This window comes from Herpailurus yagouaroundi, unplaced genomic scaffold, assembly GCF_014898765.1.
Source record: "Herpailurus yagouaroundi ecotype Mexico unplaced genomic scaffold, PumYag 213, whole genome shotgun sequence".
Lineage (NCBI taxonomy): Eukaryota > Metazoa > Chordata > Mammalia > Carnivora > Felidae > Herpailurus > Herpailurus yagouaroundi.
The window spans coordinates 14,944,654-14,959,227 of record NW_024412444.1 but is presented as its reverse complement, the minus strand read 5'-3'; the positions used below and the strand labels follow the sequence as shown (position 1 = coordinate 14,959,227).

Genomic DNA, 14,574 nt, shown 5'->3' with positions numbered 1-14,574 from the left:
GGGGTTTCTATTCTATTCCATTGGTCTATGTGTCTGTTTTTGTGCCAAAAATCCACCCTTTTAAAGTGTACAATTCTGTGATTTTTGGAATTGTGCAATCATAGAATTCTAGAGTTGTACAATCGTTACCATGATCCAATTTTAGGACATTTTCGTCACCCCAAAAAGAAACTCACACCTATTACTGGTTACTCCTTATTTACCCCTCCCTGCCAGGCCAGGGCTACCTCAAAGCTACTTTCTGTATCCATGAATTTGCCTATTCTAGACGTATCAGATAAATGGAATCCTATGATATATGTTTTGGGGGACGGACTCCTTTTACTTCATATGTTCAGGGCTCATCCATGTTGTATGTAGCATGAATCAGTGCATTACTCCTTTTTTTTTAAATTGAGGAATCATTTTCCATTGTATGGACAGACCACATTTTGTTCATGCATTTATGGGTTGATGGACATTTGGGTTGCTTCCATTTTTTTGCTGTTATGAATAATGCTGCTTTAAATGGTAATGTAAAACTGTGTGGATAGATATTTTCTTTTTTTTGAATTAATTTTTTTTTCAACGTTTATTTATTTTTGGGACAGAGAGAGACAGAGCATGAACGGGGGAGGGGCAGAGAGAGAGGGAGACACAGAATCGGAAACAGGCTCCAGGCTCTGAGCCATCAGCCCAGAGCCCGACGCGGGGCTCGAACTCACGGACCGCGAGATCGTGACCTGGCTGAAGTCGGACGCTCAACCGACTGCGCCACCCAGGCACCCCAGATATTTTCTTTTTTTAAGTTTACTTATTTATTTTTTGAAGAGAGAGAAAGAGAGAGGGGAGGGGCAGAGAGAGAGGGAGGGAGACAGAGAATCCCAAGCAGGCTCCACGCTGCCAGGGCAGAGCCCAATGCTGGACTTGAACTCACAAACCTGTGAGATCATGACCTGAGCTGAAACCAAGAGTCAGATGCTTAACCTATTGAGCCACCCAGGCACCCTTGGACATAGCTTTTCAATTCTCTTGGGCATACACCTAGGCGTGGATTATACAGCAATTCTGTGCTTACTTGTGTTACACAAGTAAACTTGAAGAACTAATTGGCTTTATTTGACAAATCACAAATTGGGCAGCATCCCACCTAGCAAGCAGAAAGGAACAGAAAAGGCTTTTACAGGCAGAAAGGGGAAGAGACAGGAAGTCATAAACAAAACAAAGGCTTATTTTAGGCTTCTTGGTGGAAGAGAGTGAAGGGGTCTTTTACACACATCACCTCACTAATGCTTGTCAGGAGTTTCCAGACTGATCTCGTTTAAAATTCCACTCCTGATGGGGCGCCTGGGTGGCTCAGTTGGTTAGGCATCAGACTTCAGCTCAGGTCATGACCTCGCGGTCCGTGAGTTCAAGATCCGTGTCGGGCTCTGTGCTGACAGCTCAGAGCCTGGAGCCTGTTTCAGATTCTGTGTCTCCCTTTCTTTCTGACCCTCCCCTGTTCATCCCCTGTCTCTCTCTGTCTCAAAAATAAATAAATGTTAAAAAATAAATAAATAAATAAAATTCCACTCCTGAGAGATGCTGAATCTGCAATTAAGTTAGGTTTGCTTTTGTGGGCGTTAGCACAAATGACTCCTTTTTGGGTCTATTGTGTCTTTTTTATCTTTTTTTTTTTTAATAAGTGTTTATTAAGTTTTGAGAGAGAGAGCATGAGTGGGGGAGGGACAGAGAGGAGTGGTGCAGAGAATCCAAAGTGGGCTCTGTGCTGAGAGCAACGAGCCCAATGTGGGGCTTGAACTCACAAACTCCCATGAGATCATGACCTGAGCTGAAGTTGGATGCTCAACTCACTGAGCCATCCAGGCACCCCTATTGTGTCTTTTTAAATTTTATTTTATTATTATTTTTTTAATGTTTATTTATTTTTGACAGAGAGAGAGAGAGTATGAGCGGGGGGAGAGGCAGAGAGAGAGGGAGACACAGAATCCGAAGCAGATTCCAGGCACCGAGCTGTCAGCACAGAGCCTGACGCAGGGCTCGAACTCACAGACTGCGAGATCATGACCTGAGCTGAAGTCAGATGCTCAACCAACTGAGCCACCCAGGTGCCCCATATTGTGTCTTTTTTTAAACAACTGTTTGAAGAACCACCAAACGGTTTTCCAAAATGGTTACATAATTTTTACAATTTTACCAGCGGTGGATGAGGGTTCCAATTTCCTCATAGCTTTGTCAACGTTTGTTATCATAGGTCTTTTTTATTTTATTAAAAAAAATTGTTTGTAATGTTTACTTATTTTTGAGAGAGTTCGAGCAGGGGAGGGGCAGAGAGAGGGGGAGACACAGAATCTGAAGCAGGCTGCAGGCTCCAGGCTCTGAGCTGTCAACACAGGGCCTGACGTAGGGCTCAAACCTATGAACTGTGAGATCATGACCTGAGCGGGAAGTTGGATACCCAACCGACTGAGCCACCCAGGTGCCCCACCCCAGGTCTTTTTTATTTTAACTATCTTGTAGGTGCAAAATGGTATCTCATGGTAGTCATTCATTGCTTAAAAAAAACCCCACATTATATAAGTAACACATGTTCCTTGTAGGAAATTTAACAAAAATACTGTGATGGTCCATTTTTAGGTGTCATTTTGGCTAGGCTATAGTCTCCCAGTTGTTCAAACAATAACTAGATATTGCTAGAAAAGTATTTTTAGGTGTGATTGAAGTCTGTGATCAATTGACTTTCAGTAAAGGAGACTGTTCTAGATGTAACCTGGGTCGATCTGATTCATTCAGTTGAAAGGCTAAAGAAAAAAAGTGGGGCACCTGGCTGGCTTAGTTGGTAGAGCATGAGACTCTTGATCTCGGGTTTGTGAGTTCAAGCACCATGCTGGGTGTAGAGATTACTCAAAAACAAAATATTAAGGGGAACCTGGGTACTCAATCGGTTGAGTGTCCAACTCTTGATTTCAGCTCAGGTCATGACCTAACGGTTTCGTGAGTTCGAGCTCCCCATCGGGCTCTGCGCTGACAGAGCAGAGCCTGCTTAGGATTCTCTCTCCCTCTCTCTCTGCCCCTCCCCCATGTGCCCTGTCTTTGTCTCTCTCAAAATAATAAATAAACCTTAAAAAAAAGAAAAAAAGAGAAAATCTTATTAAAAAAAAGCTACTGTACTTGAAGCAGCAGTGCCTAAAAGCCCAGTTGCCCTTCCTTAGGCCTGCCCTGCATGTCTACGATTTGCCTGGCCAGTGCCCACGATGGATAAGTCAATCCCTTTCAACAAAGCTCTTAATATAGACCTCCTTTGAGTTCTGTTTCTCTGAACCTCGACTGATACACACACAGAAGGATCCCTTAATCCCCCCAAATCACACCATCCGGAGATCATCACGGTCAACATTTTGTGTATTTCCTTCCAGTCTTCCCCACCCCCCCACCCCCTTTTTCTACCCAGGTTGCAGGGCATCTGGCAGTCTCAGTCAGTAGAACATTTGACCATTGATTTTGGGGTCATGACGTCAGGCCCCATGTTGGGCATAGAAATTACTGAATAAAAAGAATTTCTTTTTTAATTAAATAAGAGGGTGTCTGGGTGGCTCAGTCAGTCAAGCATCCGACTCTTGATCTCAGCTCAGGTCTTCAACGTTTTTTGTTTTTTGTTTTTTTGTTTTTTTTTTTTTTATTTTATTTTTGGGACAGAGAGAGACAGAGCATGAACGGGGGAGGGGCAGAGAGAGAGGGAGACACAGAATCGGAAACAGGCTCCAGGCTCTGAGCCATCAGCCCAGAGCCTGATGCGGGGCTCGAACTCACGGACCGCGAGATCGTGACCTGGCTGAAGTCGGACGCTTAACCGACTGCGCCACCCAGGCGCCCCACTCAGCTCAGGTCTTGATCTCAGTATTATGAGTTCAAGCCCTGCATTAGGATCTGCACTAGGCGTGGAGCCTGCTTGGAAAAAATAAAAATAAAAAAATTAAGATTAAAATGAAGAGGCGCTTGGGTGGCTCAGTCGGTTGAGCATCCAACTTCGGCTCAGGTCATGATCTCATGGTTCATGAGTTTGAGCCCTGCGTCAGGCTCAGTCCTGACAGCTCAGAGCCTGGAACCTGCTTCAGATTCTGTGTCTCCCTCTCTCTCTGCCTCTCCCCCACTCATGCTCTGTCTCTCAAAAATAATAAACAATAAAACATTTTTTAAAAATTAAAATTTAAATTTAAAAAGGTCTCAAACCCTTTACACGTGTTGCTTTTGCTTTTGTCACTGTGCATCTTAAGTCTTTCCCCACAGAGTCTGCATGCTTTTCTCCCCCAGGATTGTCGCCGGCTCGGAGGAAGTCAGCTGTTGTCCCCTTTGGGTGGATGCTTGCATTTCTCCTGGGTTCACGCTATAACACAATACTTGTGCTCTCGCTCTAGCCAGCACTGTGCTTCTGGGAGAAGGCTTTTTTTTCTGGCTGCTCCTGCAGACCAGACCCTGTGTCTCCTTGGCCAATCCCAGGACTAACCTGGGGGGTTGACCCTTGGAGTCGCCCTGGAAGGCCTGGGGCTATAGAGACCTGGCACTGATGGAAGGCGAGCACCAGTGTGGAGCCCAGCCAAGCGCCACTAGGACCGCGTTCCTTGTGCACAAAGGAAAGGTGCCTCGTCATTGTAGTGTGAACAGTGCAGCCTGGGCGCCTCCCTGGGTGGGGAGCAGGGAGCTGCCTCAACAGTCTCCGTCAGCTCCTTCCCAGGGGCGCCGTGCCAGGCCCGGCTAGGGTAACACTGTTGACATTCAGGGCACGTTTAGGGCAGCTGGGCCCTGCCTTGCGTGGTCTGCAGGACTGAGTGGGGAGAACCTCAGTTTCGTCCTTCTCTCCGCTAGCTCCTGAGTAAGCCAGGCTGGTGGAGGTGGCTAGACTGTTCCCGTGGATATTAAAGATGAATGTGTTTGTTTAAGTGTGGAGAGATTAAGTGGATTTTGTCCCGGGTAGGGGGGGTTGTTGAGGAATAGCTGAAGTGAATGGTTGCTTAGGGCAGGACTAAAGCTCTCCGGAGAAAGGCACGGAGAGGGATTGTTTCCTGTTTTGAGCCACAGCTCCTCCTGGGAAATGTGAAGCCGTTAGCGGGGCCTCCCTCAGAGGGTGGAGTGGGAGCATTAGTGAGGAGATAAAGTCCCAAGCCCTCCAAACACAAGGCCTTCTACTATCTCTCCCCACAATTAGCAACGGCACCCAGGCACCCAGTCTGCTGTCCTGTTCTGGTGACTTAGGTGAGGCCTCTGGAAAGCATCTGCTCCGTGCTCTTGTGCAAAACAGAAGCACAGCTGCAGCCAGTCACCCAGTCAGGACAGAGAAGAGCTGCTGCCATCACTGGCCTGTGATTCATTCACCATTCATTCCATGTCTGACTCCATGTCTACTCATTCATTCCACGTACCGAGGCCTGTGTGCCGGTGCTGTGTTAGATGCTCGGGGAAGGAAGGTGATCCTGTCTCTCTACTTGGCTCTGAGGATGTCACAGGTTAGCAGGGGCCATGTGTGCATCTGTCTTGTGATCTGGACAAAGAATTGCCTGCTGAGGCTGCAGATCAAGGAAGGCTCCAAGGAAGAGGTGACCATGGACAGCATGTTTTGAAATAATAGTATTCCCTGAAAAAAAAAAAAAATCGTACCTGTGCCAAGCTGGTATGGGTGAGGGCAATTGAGACAATTGTTAAGAAACAAAGTTCAACTAAGTAAATTTGGAGATCTAATTGGCTTTATTCAAGGAGTCAGGAATCAGACAGCGTCCTATCTAGCAAGTAGAAAGGAGCTCAGAAGAGCTGTACAAAGTGGAAGGCTTTTGCAGGCAGAAGGGGGCAGGGACAAGGAAGTCCCAAACAAAAGAAAGGATTATTTCAGGAAAGGTACTTTCCTTTGCGGGAACCGGAAGGCCAGGGGTCTATCATGAAGGTGACCTCACTAGTGCTGGTCAGGAAATTCCAGGCTGCTTTAAAATTCCACTCCCAGAAAAGGCTGAATTGAGCAATTAGGTTAGGTACTAAGTTTTGGTTTGCTGACGTGACGCTTAGTACAAATTACTCCATTTGGGGCCTTTTTTTTTTTTTTTTTTTTTTTAATAACTCCCCTATTTTGATCAGAATCTCAGCCTGAGGGAGATGCGATCCACACTTACGGCATCAGAGCCAGCCACTCTTAGCTACTGCTCTGCCAATTCTTACAGCTTTTCCTGACCCTCTGGGGGACATTCGCAGGTCAGGCAGGATTTGTTTGTTTTTGCTGAATCTTTGTAGTATTCATAGGCCACAATTCAGGCTCACAATTTTTTAGTCGGTTATTTTGTTTATTCCTTTCTTGACATTCCAGTTTTATTTTTTTTATTTTTTTTATTTTTTTTAAATTTTTTTTTTTAACGTTTATTTATTTTTGAGACAGAGAGAGACAGAGCATGAACAGGGGAGGGGCAGAGAGAGAGGGAGACACAGAATCGGAAACAGGCTCCAGGCTCTGAGCCATCAGCCCAGAGCCTGACGCGGGGCTCGAACTCACGGACCGCGAGATCGTGACCTGGCTGAAGTCGGACGCTTAACCGACTGCGCCACCCAGGTGCCCCGACATTCCAGTTTTAGAGAGGTCATTGCCTTGGTGGTTAGCAGCTGTAAACGTGCATTTAAAGCTTTGGCAAGAATACAATGTGCCAGGGAGATAACTATGACTATTATAAATAGATAAGTCCCAACGTCTAGAGTGTACTTAGGAGCCGAGACTCAAAGCAATCGAAGCAACGTAAGTCAACCCCCCTTGAAGGGTCACTTTTTTTGTTGTTAATGCTTATTTCTTTATTTTGTGAGGGTGGGAGAGAGAGAGAGAGAGCATGCGCGTGTACACACACACACACACACACACACACACACACACACGAGCACACGCACATGGGGGAGGGGGCAGGGAGAGTGAGAGGCAGAGAATCCCAAGCAGGCTCCATGCTGCCAGAGCCCAATGTGGGGCTGAGATCATGACCTGAGCTGAAATCAAGGGTAGGATGCTTGACCAACGGAGCCACCCAGGCTCCTTCCAGGAGTCACCTTTTTAAACTGAGTGGCTTGCTAAGTGATCCTATGTAATTGAGTTTCAACTTCCCCAAAAGTGTTAATCCACATGCCACAGGTGGTGTCGGCCCCAGCGTAGACACCTCCTTGCTCAGCTAAAAGATAATCAAGGGCTATCATGTAATCAGGAACAACTTTGGCCAGACAGTCTAAGCATTTCTGTTGGCCAGCTATTGTTTTAGCAGCAGATTCTGCAGTATTTTCAAGAATGAAGGAGAGGTTCCTGGGGCTCCTGGGTGGCTCAGTCGGTTGGGTGCCTGACTTTGGCTCAGGTCATGATCTCATGGGAATAAATAAACAAACAAACAAAAAAGGAGATGTTCCTGATTACAGCCTCATTTATATTTACTCCTAAGTAGGGAAGCAGGGCCCCTGCCAAAGGAAGCGAAAGCTGAATCATGAATGCCTCCTGGTAATTCCATTTGACTTTCTGGGTCAGGACTGGAAAGGTAACTGCCATGGAGACGTGTGTAATTTTAAGGGTTGGTAGACAACACAGGCAGTTTTGGTTACCCTTCCTTGTGTCTTTTTTTTTCTTTTAATATTTATTTATTTTTGAGAGAGAGAGAGAGAGAGAGAGAGAGAGAGAGAGAGAGAGACAGAGCACGAGCGGGGGAGGGGTAGAGAGAGCCAGAGATCCAGAATTCAAAGCAGACTCCAGGCTCTGAGCTGTCAGCACAGACCCTGACACGGGGCTCAAACCCACCAGCCATGAAATCATGATCTGAGCAGAAGTCCGACGCTCAACCTACTGAGCCACCCAGGCGCTCCCCTTGTGTCCTTATTTTGCGTAGAGCTTGGACACAATGCTCCCCAAGTTTGGGGCTGTTAACCAGACATAGGGAAACAGACCAGGGGGTCTCTAGCATCACGGACAGATCAGAGTTTTTGATGACAAATCCAGCAGTCTGAAAGGTTACCTGCCCTTAGCAACAACCTGGAAAGATACAGGTCTGTATAGGACCAGGTGTCTGGTGGGGCCTCCTTCAGCTGTAAGAAGTGTACCAGGGTGAGGGGCACCTGGCTGGCTCAATTGGTGGTGTGCAACTCTTGATCTCGAGGTTGTGAGTTCCAGCCCCATGTTGTGTGTAGAGATTACTTAAAAAACAAACAAACAAACAAACAAACAAACAAAAAAACTTTAAAAAAAAAATGGAAGTGTACCAAGACTCAAGTCCCTGAAGTTTGGCAGCCATCTGGGTGGTGAGGAGGACCTGATGTAATTCCTTCTAAGGAGATCTAAGGGCAGTCTTTGTTTTTAGTGATTCCAAATTGGAAGGATGGGAGAAAATTGGAAATACTAGGTTGCTGAGTTGGAGCCAGATAGAGGAAACTAGAAGAATTCAGGACTCCGTCCAATTACAGGCATGTCCTAACAACTGTAATCATGCTCTTCAGTTCTCGTGTTATTAACTCTTGTTCTCCTTGGATCCAGGTTGTCTATCCCTTCTGGAAATTCTTACCAGTTCAGTTTTATGATCTTCAAGTTACCAGGAACCTGTTACCCTAGAGCATGCTTCATGAGTCTCCCAGAAGATGGGGCACTTTTACAGGCACAAGCATCAGAGTAAAATACCAGCTCTTTGCAAATGACAAAGACTTAGAAATGTCCATTGTTAAAGATCTGATGAGAATTCATTATCACGGAGTTGAAAAGGAAATTTGGTCATTTCTGTGAAACACAATGTTTTTAAATAACTGAAATTATGATAACATTAATGCCAGTACATATCAGACTTTAGGAATTGCATACAATTTTTGGAACACTGACAACATACACCTACACAAATATGACATTTGACCAGTTAGGAAACCTGGGTAGAAAAAAAGTATTATATTTAGTGCTGATAACTCTAGAAACTTGCCTGTTTCAGGGGTGCCTGGGTGGCTCACTGGGTTGAGCGTCCGACTTTGGCTCAGGTCATGATCTCACTGTTTGTAAGTAAGTTTGAGCCCCGTGTCAGGCTCTGAGCTGATAGCTCAGAGCCTGGAGCCTGCTTAGGATTTTGTGTCTTCGTCTCTCTCTACCCCTCCCCTGCTTTTGCTCTGTCTCTCTCAAAAATAAATATACATTAAAGAATAATAAAAAAAAAAGACATGCCTGTTTTAATTAAACCAACGAACTTAAACTAGCTTTAATACCAAATAGTTTCCCAGATCATGTGAACCAGAAATTCATTTGGATTAAGTTTCTCTTATATTTCTCAGAGTTTAACTTATTTCAGCACTTAATTTTCTTTAAGCCAATTAAACTAGAGCTCGTTTACAAATTAATTTTGTCAATACCACCTGGAGGTGTAAAATTCCACACATCTCCCACACATTTATGCGGGACACACATGAACGTGCATGGAGAAGACTACGTGGGACATTTACATCTCAAAGGCTTTTGAGATAAATAGGGGAGGTTTGGGATTGGTAAAAAGGATTGGTGGTGGACTCTGAACTGTTTCTGGGGCCACACCTCTGGTCTTGTAACCCTGACTAGATTGGAAACACAAGAGCTGCTGTATTTATTTCCTCAACGAATTGTGTTACTGTCTAAATGGTATCAAAGGACTGACACACCCACCCACCTGTGTTGGGATGTCTTTATTCCCCCCCGGGGGTACATTTAGCTTAGGGGAAAAGATCTAACTAAAAACGTTCTTATCGGACTCTGAATATCAGCCCCCAACCTGGATAACCTCTGACCACAGAGCTACTTACACATTTCTTCACATATCTTGTCAGTGTTTAGCTGGGACAAACTGTCACAGGGAGAAACTTGGCATGTCTGACTCCATGTTGCTTCCATTTCTCTTGCTGCTGTGACACAGAGCTTGGAAACTTCTGCTTAGCCCTGCACATAGGCATGTTAGTCATCAAAGAAATTTTGTTTATAGCTGACATTTGCAAAAAAGTGTTTTCCCCGAAATCAGCCTCATTCAAGGAGATAAGGAAGTGAGTACAGAAATGACTATGCAATGTTTAATATCTACAGGAGTGACATGATCGGATTCCTACACACAAAGATCAAATGAACAGGTGCAAAGAAATTACAGGACTTTCCTTGGATGTCTACAGATGCCAGTCACCTTTGACTCCAGCACCTTCCTTCTCCCTCCTTTTGCTAACTTAAAAAGAAGCTCAAAATTCATGCCCAGGGGAAATGGTTCTTTGGGACAGTAGTCTGCCATCTCCTGGTTTTGCTGGCTTTCCCTACCCCAACTGGCTTGTTGTTCATCGAGTGTAACCAGGTTGGACTCAGTTACAAAATGTCAAGTATTTCTGGCAGTATTAAACAACCTCATGGACCTGAGAGGCATCCTTAAAGAGGGTGCAGAAGATATCATCTTCATAAGATCTAGAGTCACCCCCAAAGATCAATAACCAGTGGCCTAGATTTGGAAATGAAGGGACAACATGACCATGGCCCTTAGATTGGCCTTTGACTGAGGAGTGAAAGATGCCTGAGAGGCTCACTTGTAGTGGTTGGTGGTATTATTTCAAAAGATAAATAAACGTTTAATAGTCTCTGGAGTGGAAAGACCATTTGGATGGAGGATTACTAGACTGAGCACTGAGAGGAGGATAGAGGGAAGCAGTAGGAGTTATGTCACCTTGAACCAGCAGCTCCAAACTGTGGGCTGGGGGCTGTGCATGGATGGAGAACTGTGCGTGACGTGAACAGTTCCTATGCGGATCTTTGGACAGAACTAAGGGTTGAGGGTCTTCCATCAGAAACCTGGGAGTTTGGTCTGAAAGGCTAGGGGCTTGGCTCCAGGTGGAACTGTCTGCCAGCTCAAGCTGACCAGCCCTGTATTGGAAAGCCAGTTAGATCAGGTCCTCAGTGCAAAGAGGGCAGAGCTCAGGACCAAGAAGAACTTACCCATGGTCCTGGGAAATGGCAAGAAAGAGGATCAAAATGGGGTTCCCATGGGTACCACACCTGTGTTTCCGATCCCCAAATGCTGGTGGAAGTTCACGCCAGAATCCACTGCTGCCACCAACTCTGCTAAAAAACAAAATTCGATGGAGTGCATTTGAGATCTAATGGATTATGACTGGGGCAGCATCTCCTGTAGCATGGAGAAGGAGCAAGGAGGAGCTTACAAAGTAGAAGGCTTTTGTAGGCAGAAGTGGGCAGGGACAAGGAAGTCACAAACAAAACAAAGGATTATTTCAGGCAAGGTTACCTTCCTCTGGGGGAAGGGCCAAAGTCTATCATAATTACTTTACTAGTGTTGATTAGGAAATTCTAGACTGATTGGTTTGAAATTCCACTCCAGGCAAAACCCATCAGTCCTGAAACCAATATTACGCTGTATGCTAACTAGAATTTATTTATTTATTTATTTATTTATTTATTTATTTATCTATTAATATAATTTATTGTCAAATTGGTTTCCATACAACACCCAGTGCTCATCCCAACAGGTGCCCTCCTCAATGCCCATCACCCACTTTCCCCTCTCACCCACCCCTCATCAACCCTCAGTTTGTTCTCAGTATTTAAGAATCTCTTATGGTTTGCTTCCCTCTCTGTAACTATTTTTCTTTTCCCCTACCCTTCCCCCATGGCCTTCTGTTAAGTTTCTCAAGATCCACATATGAGTGAAAACATATCTGTCTTCCTCTGACTGGACTTACTTTACTTAGCGTAATACCCTCCAGTTCCATCCACATTGCTGAAAATGACCTGATTTTATTCTTTCTCATTGCCACGTAGTATTCCATTGAATATATAAACCACATCTTCTTTATCCATTCATCAGTTGATGGACATTCAGTCTCTTTCCATAATTTGGTTATTACTAACTAGAATTTAAACAAAAATTTGAAACAACAACAACAACAAAATATAATTCCACTCCCAGGGAGTGGTTGAATCTGCAAGTAGGTTAGGAATTAATTTGCTGACTTGGGGCTTAGCACAAGTAGCTCCATTTTGTGCCTTTTTTTTTTTTTTTTAAATAGTAAACCCATGGGGCACCTGGGTGGCTCAGTCGGTTAAGCGGGGCCGACTTCGGCTCAGGTCATGATCTCGGGGTCCGTGAGTTCGAGCCCCGCGTCGGGCTCTGTGCTGACAGCTCAGAGCCTGGAGCCTGTTTCCGATTCTGTGTCTCCCTCTCTCTGACCCTCCCCCGTTCATGCTCTGTCTCTCTCTGTCTCAAAAATAAATAAACGTTAAAAAAAAAAATTAAAAAAAAACAAAACAGTAAACCCATTTCAAATTCTAAAACACTGAATTGGAAAGCAGCAATGGCTATGGAGGGGCAAAGCAGCCTGGGTCTACACCTGCCTCCTGCCCTGGGCCTCAGTTACCCTGCTTAGGCAGTGTCTCGACAGGATGCCTCTGGGCCTGCCCTGTCCCCTTCAGGCCTAGGGCTGAGGAAGCCCTATGATAGCCACATGTGTGGAGATGACCGGGAGTAATCACAACAGGTGAGGCAGTCCTTTAACGGATAAATGGCCCCTGTCAGGGGGAGCAACACCACTGCCATTTCAAAATGCTCTTTGCAATTGTCTAGGAACCTCCATGGCTTTCTCCACAAACCACAAACCCAGAGGGAGGTGGCATGCACAGCTGGGTTCAACTCTGGCCTCTGCTGCCCTCTATCTGGGTGAACTTGGGCTGATTCTCTTTGGCAAATGACTCAATCACCAGTTCCCTCATCAGACAAATGAAGTAACGACCTGTGTCTCCCAGGTGGTCCTGAGGGTGAAATTCACTCAATTCCACCAATTGTAACACGCACCCCTACCGTGGGCCGTGGTGTGGGTGCAGAGGGGCTCCAGCAGTCCGGTTCACAGGGAGCCATGGTGTAACGGGAGCGGCACACGCATGCGTGGGTGTGGGTGCCTCTGCTCGAGCGTGCACACCTGGTGTCAAGCACGGTGTCTGGGGCTGAAGGGCCGACGCCCCCACCTGCGAGGGGCAGATGAGGCCTAACTAGCGTCTGGTGTGTCACCTCCTCCCGCCTTTCCCACCGCCTTCCTCTGCCCTCTCCCTGAGACACAGCCTGGGGAGGTGGTGGTTGGTTGAGAGAGCAGCAGCCACGGCACCGGCCCATCATTTCAGGACCCCAGGGCCTTCCAGGAGTCCTAATTAATGACCTTGCTCTCTCCGAGGTCTGAAGAACCGAAAGGGCTCCTCAGTTTCCTTTCTGGGAGAGGCACAGCGCGTCTGGGCGCGGAGAGCTAAGAGCCAGGCTGCGGTGACGGAGGGGTGGAGGAGGCTGACTCCCAGGTGTGCAGGGCCCTGGCCAGGCCCTTTGTGGTTGTGGGAGAGGGGCCATCATTTTTTTTTTTTTTTAATTTTTTAAAAATGTTGATCGTTTGATTTGATTTTTTAAATATTTATTTGTTTTTGGGAGAACACAAGCAGGGGAGGGGCAGAGAGAGGGAGACAGAAAATCTGAAGTGGGCTCCATGCTGACAGGCTGACAGCAGTGAGTCCGATGTGGGACTCGAACCCATGAACTGTGAGATTGTGACCTGAACCGAATTCAGATACTCAACCGACTGAGCCATCCAGGTGCCCCAATGCTCATTTACTTTTGAGAGAGAGAGAGAAAGAGAGAAAGAGAGCAAGCGAGAGTGCATGAGTGCTGGAGGGGCAGAGAGAGGAGGAGACACAGAATCTGAGGCAGGCTTCAGGCTCTGAGCTGTCAGCACAGAACCTGATGTGGGGCTCAAACTCATGAACTGCAAGATCATGACCTGAGCCAAAGTTGGAGGCTTAACCTATTGAGCTACCGAGGTGCCCAGAGAGTAGCCATCTTTTGAGTGGGCTGGGGACAAGTGTCAGAGTGAAGCAGGGCTTCTCTACAAATTTGGGGAATGTGTGTCGTTGTGCTCAAACATTTACATACTTAATATGGAGCATTTCATTATAATACTTAAAAATTTCTCCTTTAAATTAAAAAAAATTTTTAAATGTTTATTTATTTTTGAGAGTGAGAGTGTGCATGTGCGTGAGCAGTGTAGGGGAAGACAGAGAGGGAGAGGGAGAGAAAATCTGCCCAGTCAACACAGAGCCTGAGGTATGGCTTGAACCTGCAAACCATGAGATCATGATCTGAGCCAAGATCAAGAGCTGGACACTTAACCAACTGAGCCACCCAGGCACCCCTAAAATTTCTCCTTTATATCACAATTAGGATATTATTTTATTAAAAAAATACTTATTTATTTTTGAGAGAGAGAGAGCGAGCGCATAAGCAGGGGAAGGGCGGAGAGAGGGACAGGCAATCCAAAGCAGGCTCTGCACTGACAGCAGAGTCCAACGTGGGGCTCGAACTCATGAAAGTGTGAGATCAGGACCTGAGCCAAAGTCAGATGCTCAACTGACAGAGCCACCCAGGTGCCCCAGGATATTATTTTAAAATTGTGTGTGCAGGCATAGGTTTATTCTATGTGAATTCCAGGTCAGGATGGTAAAGGAGGAATCACAAAATATTTGTTTAAAAAGGGAGCGAGGTGCCTGCTGGGGTGGAGCCCCTGGACATTCATGTTCAATGG

The 14,574-nt window shown here is 46.0% G+C and overlaps 1 long non-coding RNA gene across 3 annotated transcripts in view; it reads right to left on the bottom strand.

Moving 5' to 3' along the window:
• The window catches only part of LOC121016845 (uncharacterized), a 15,260-nt gene extending 3,873 nt beyond the window's left edge, over positions 1-11,387 (bottom strand). Inside the window, exons 1-2 of one of the 3 annotated variants that reach the window (XR_005784490.1) lie at positions 9,778-11,387; positions 5,397-5,608 (exon numbers count right to left, since the gene is read on the bottom strand). This is a non-coding gene — a long non-coding RNA (uncharacterized LOC121016845). Of the gene's footprint in view, positions 1-5,396; positions 5,609-7,988; positions 8,159-9,777 lie in introns of those variants that run through there. The other 2 variants (XR_005784491.1, XR_005784492.1) reach the window with 2 other exon arrangements.
• Between the last annotated feature and the right edge of the window lie 3,187 nt (positions 11,388-14,574).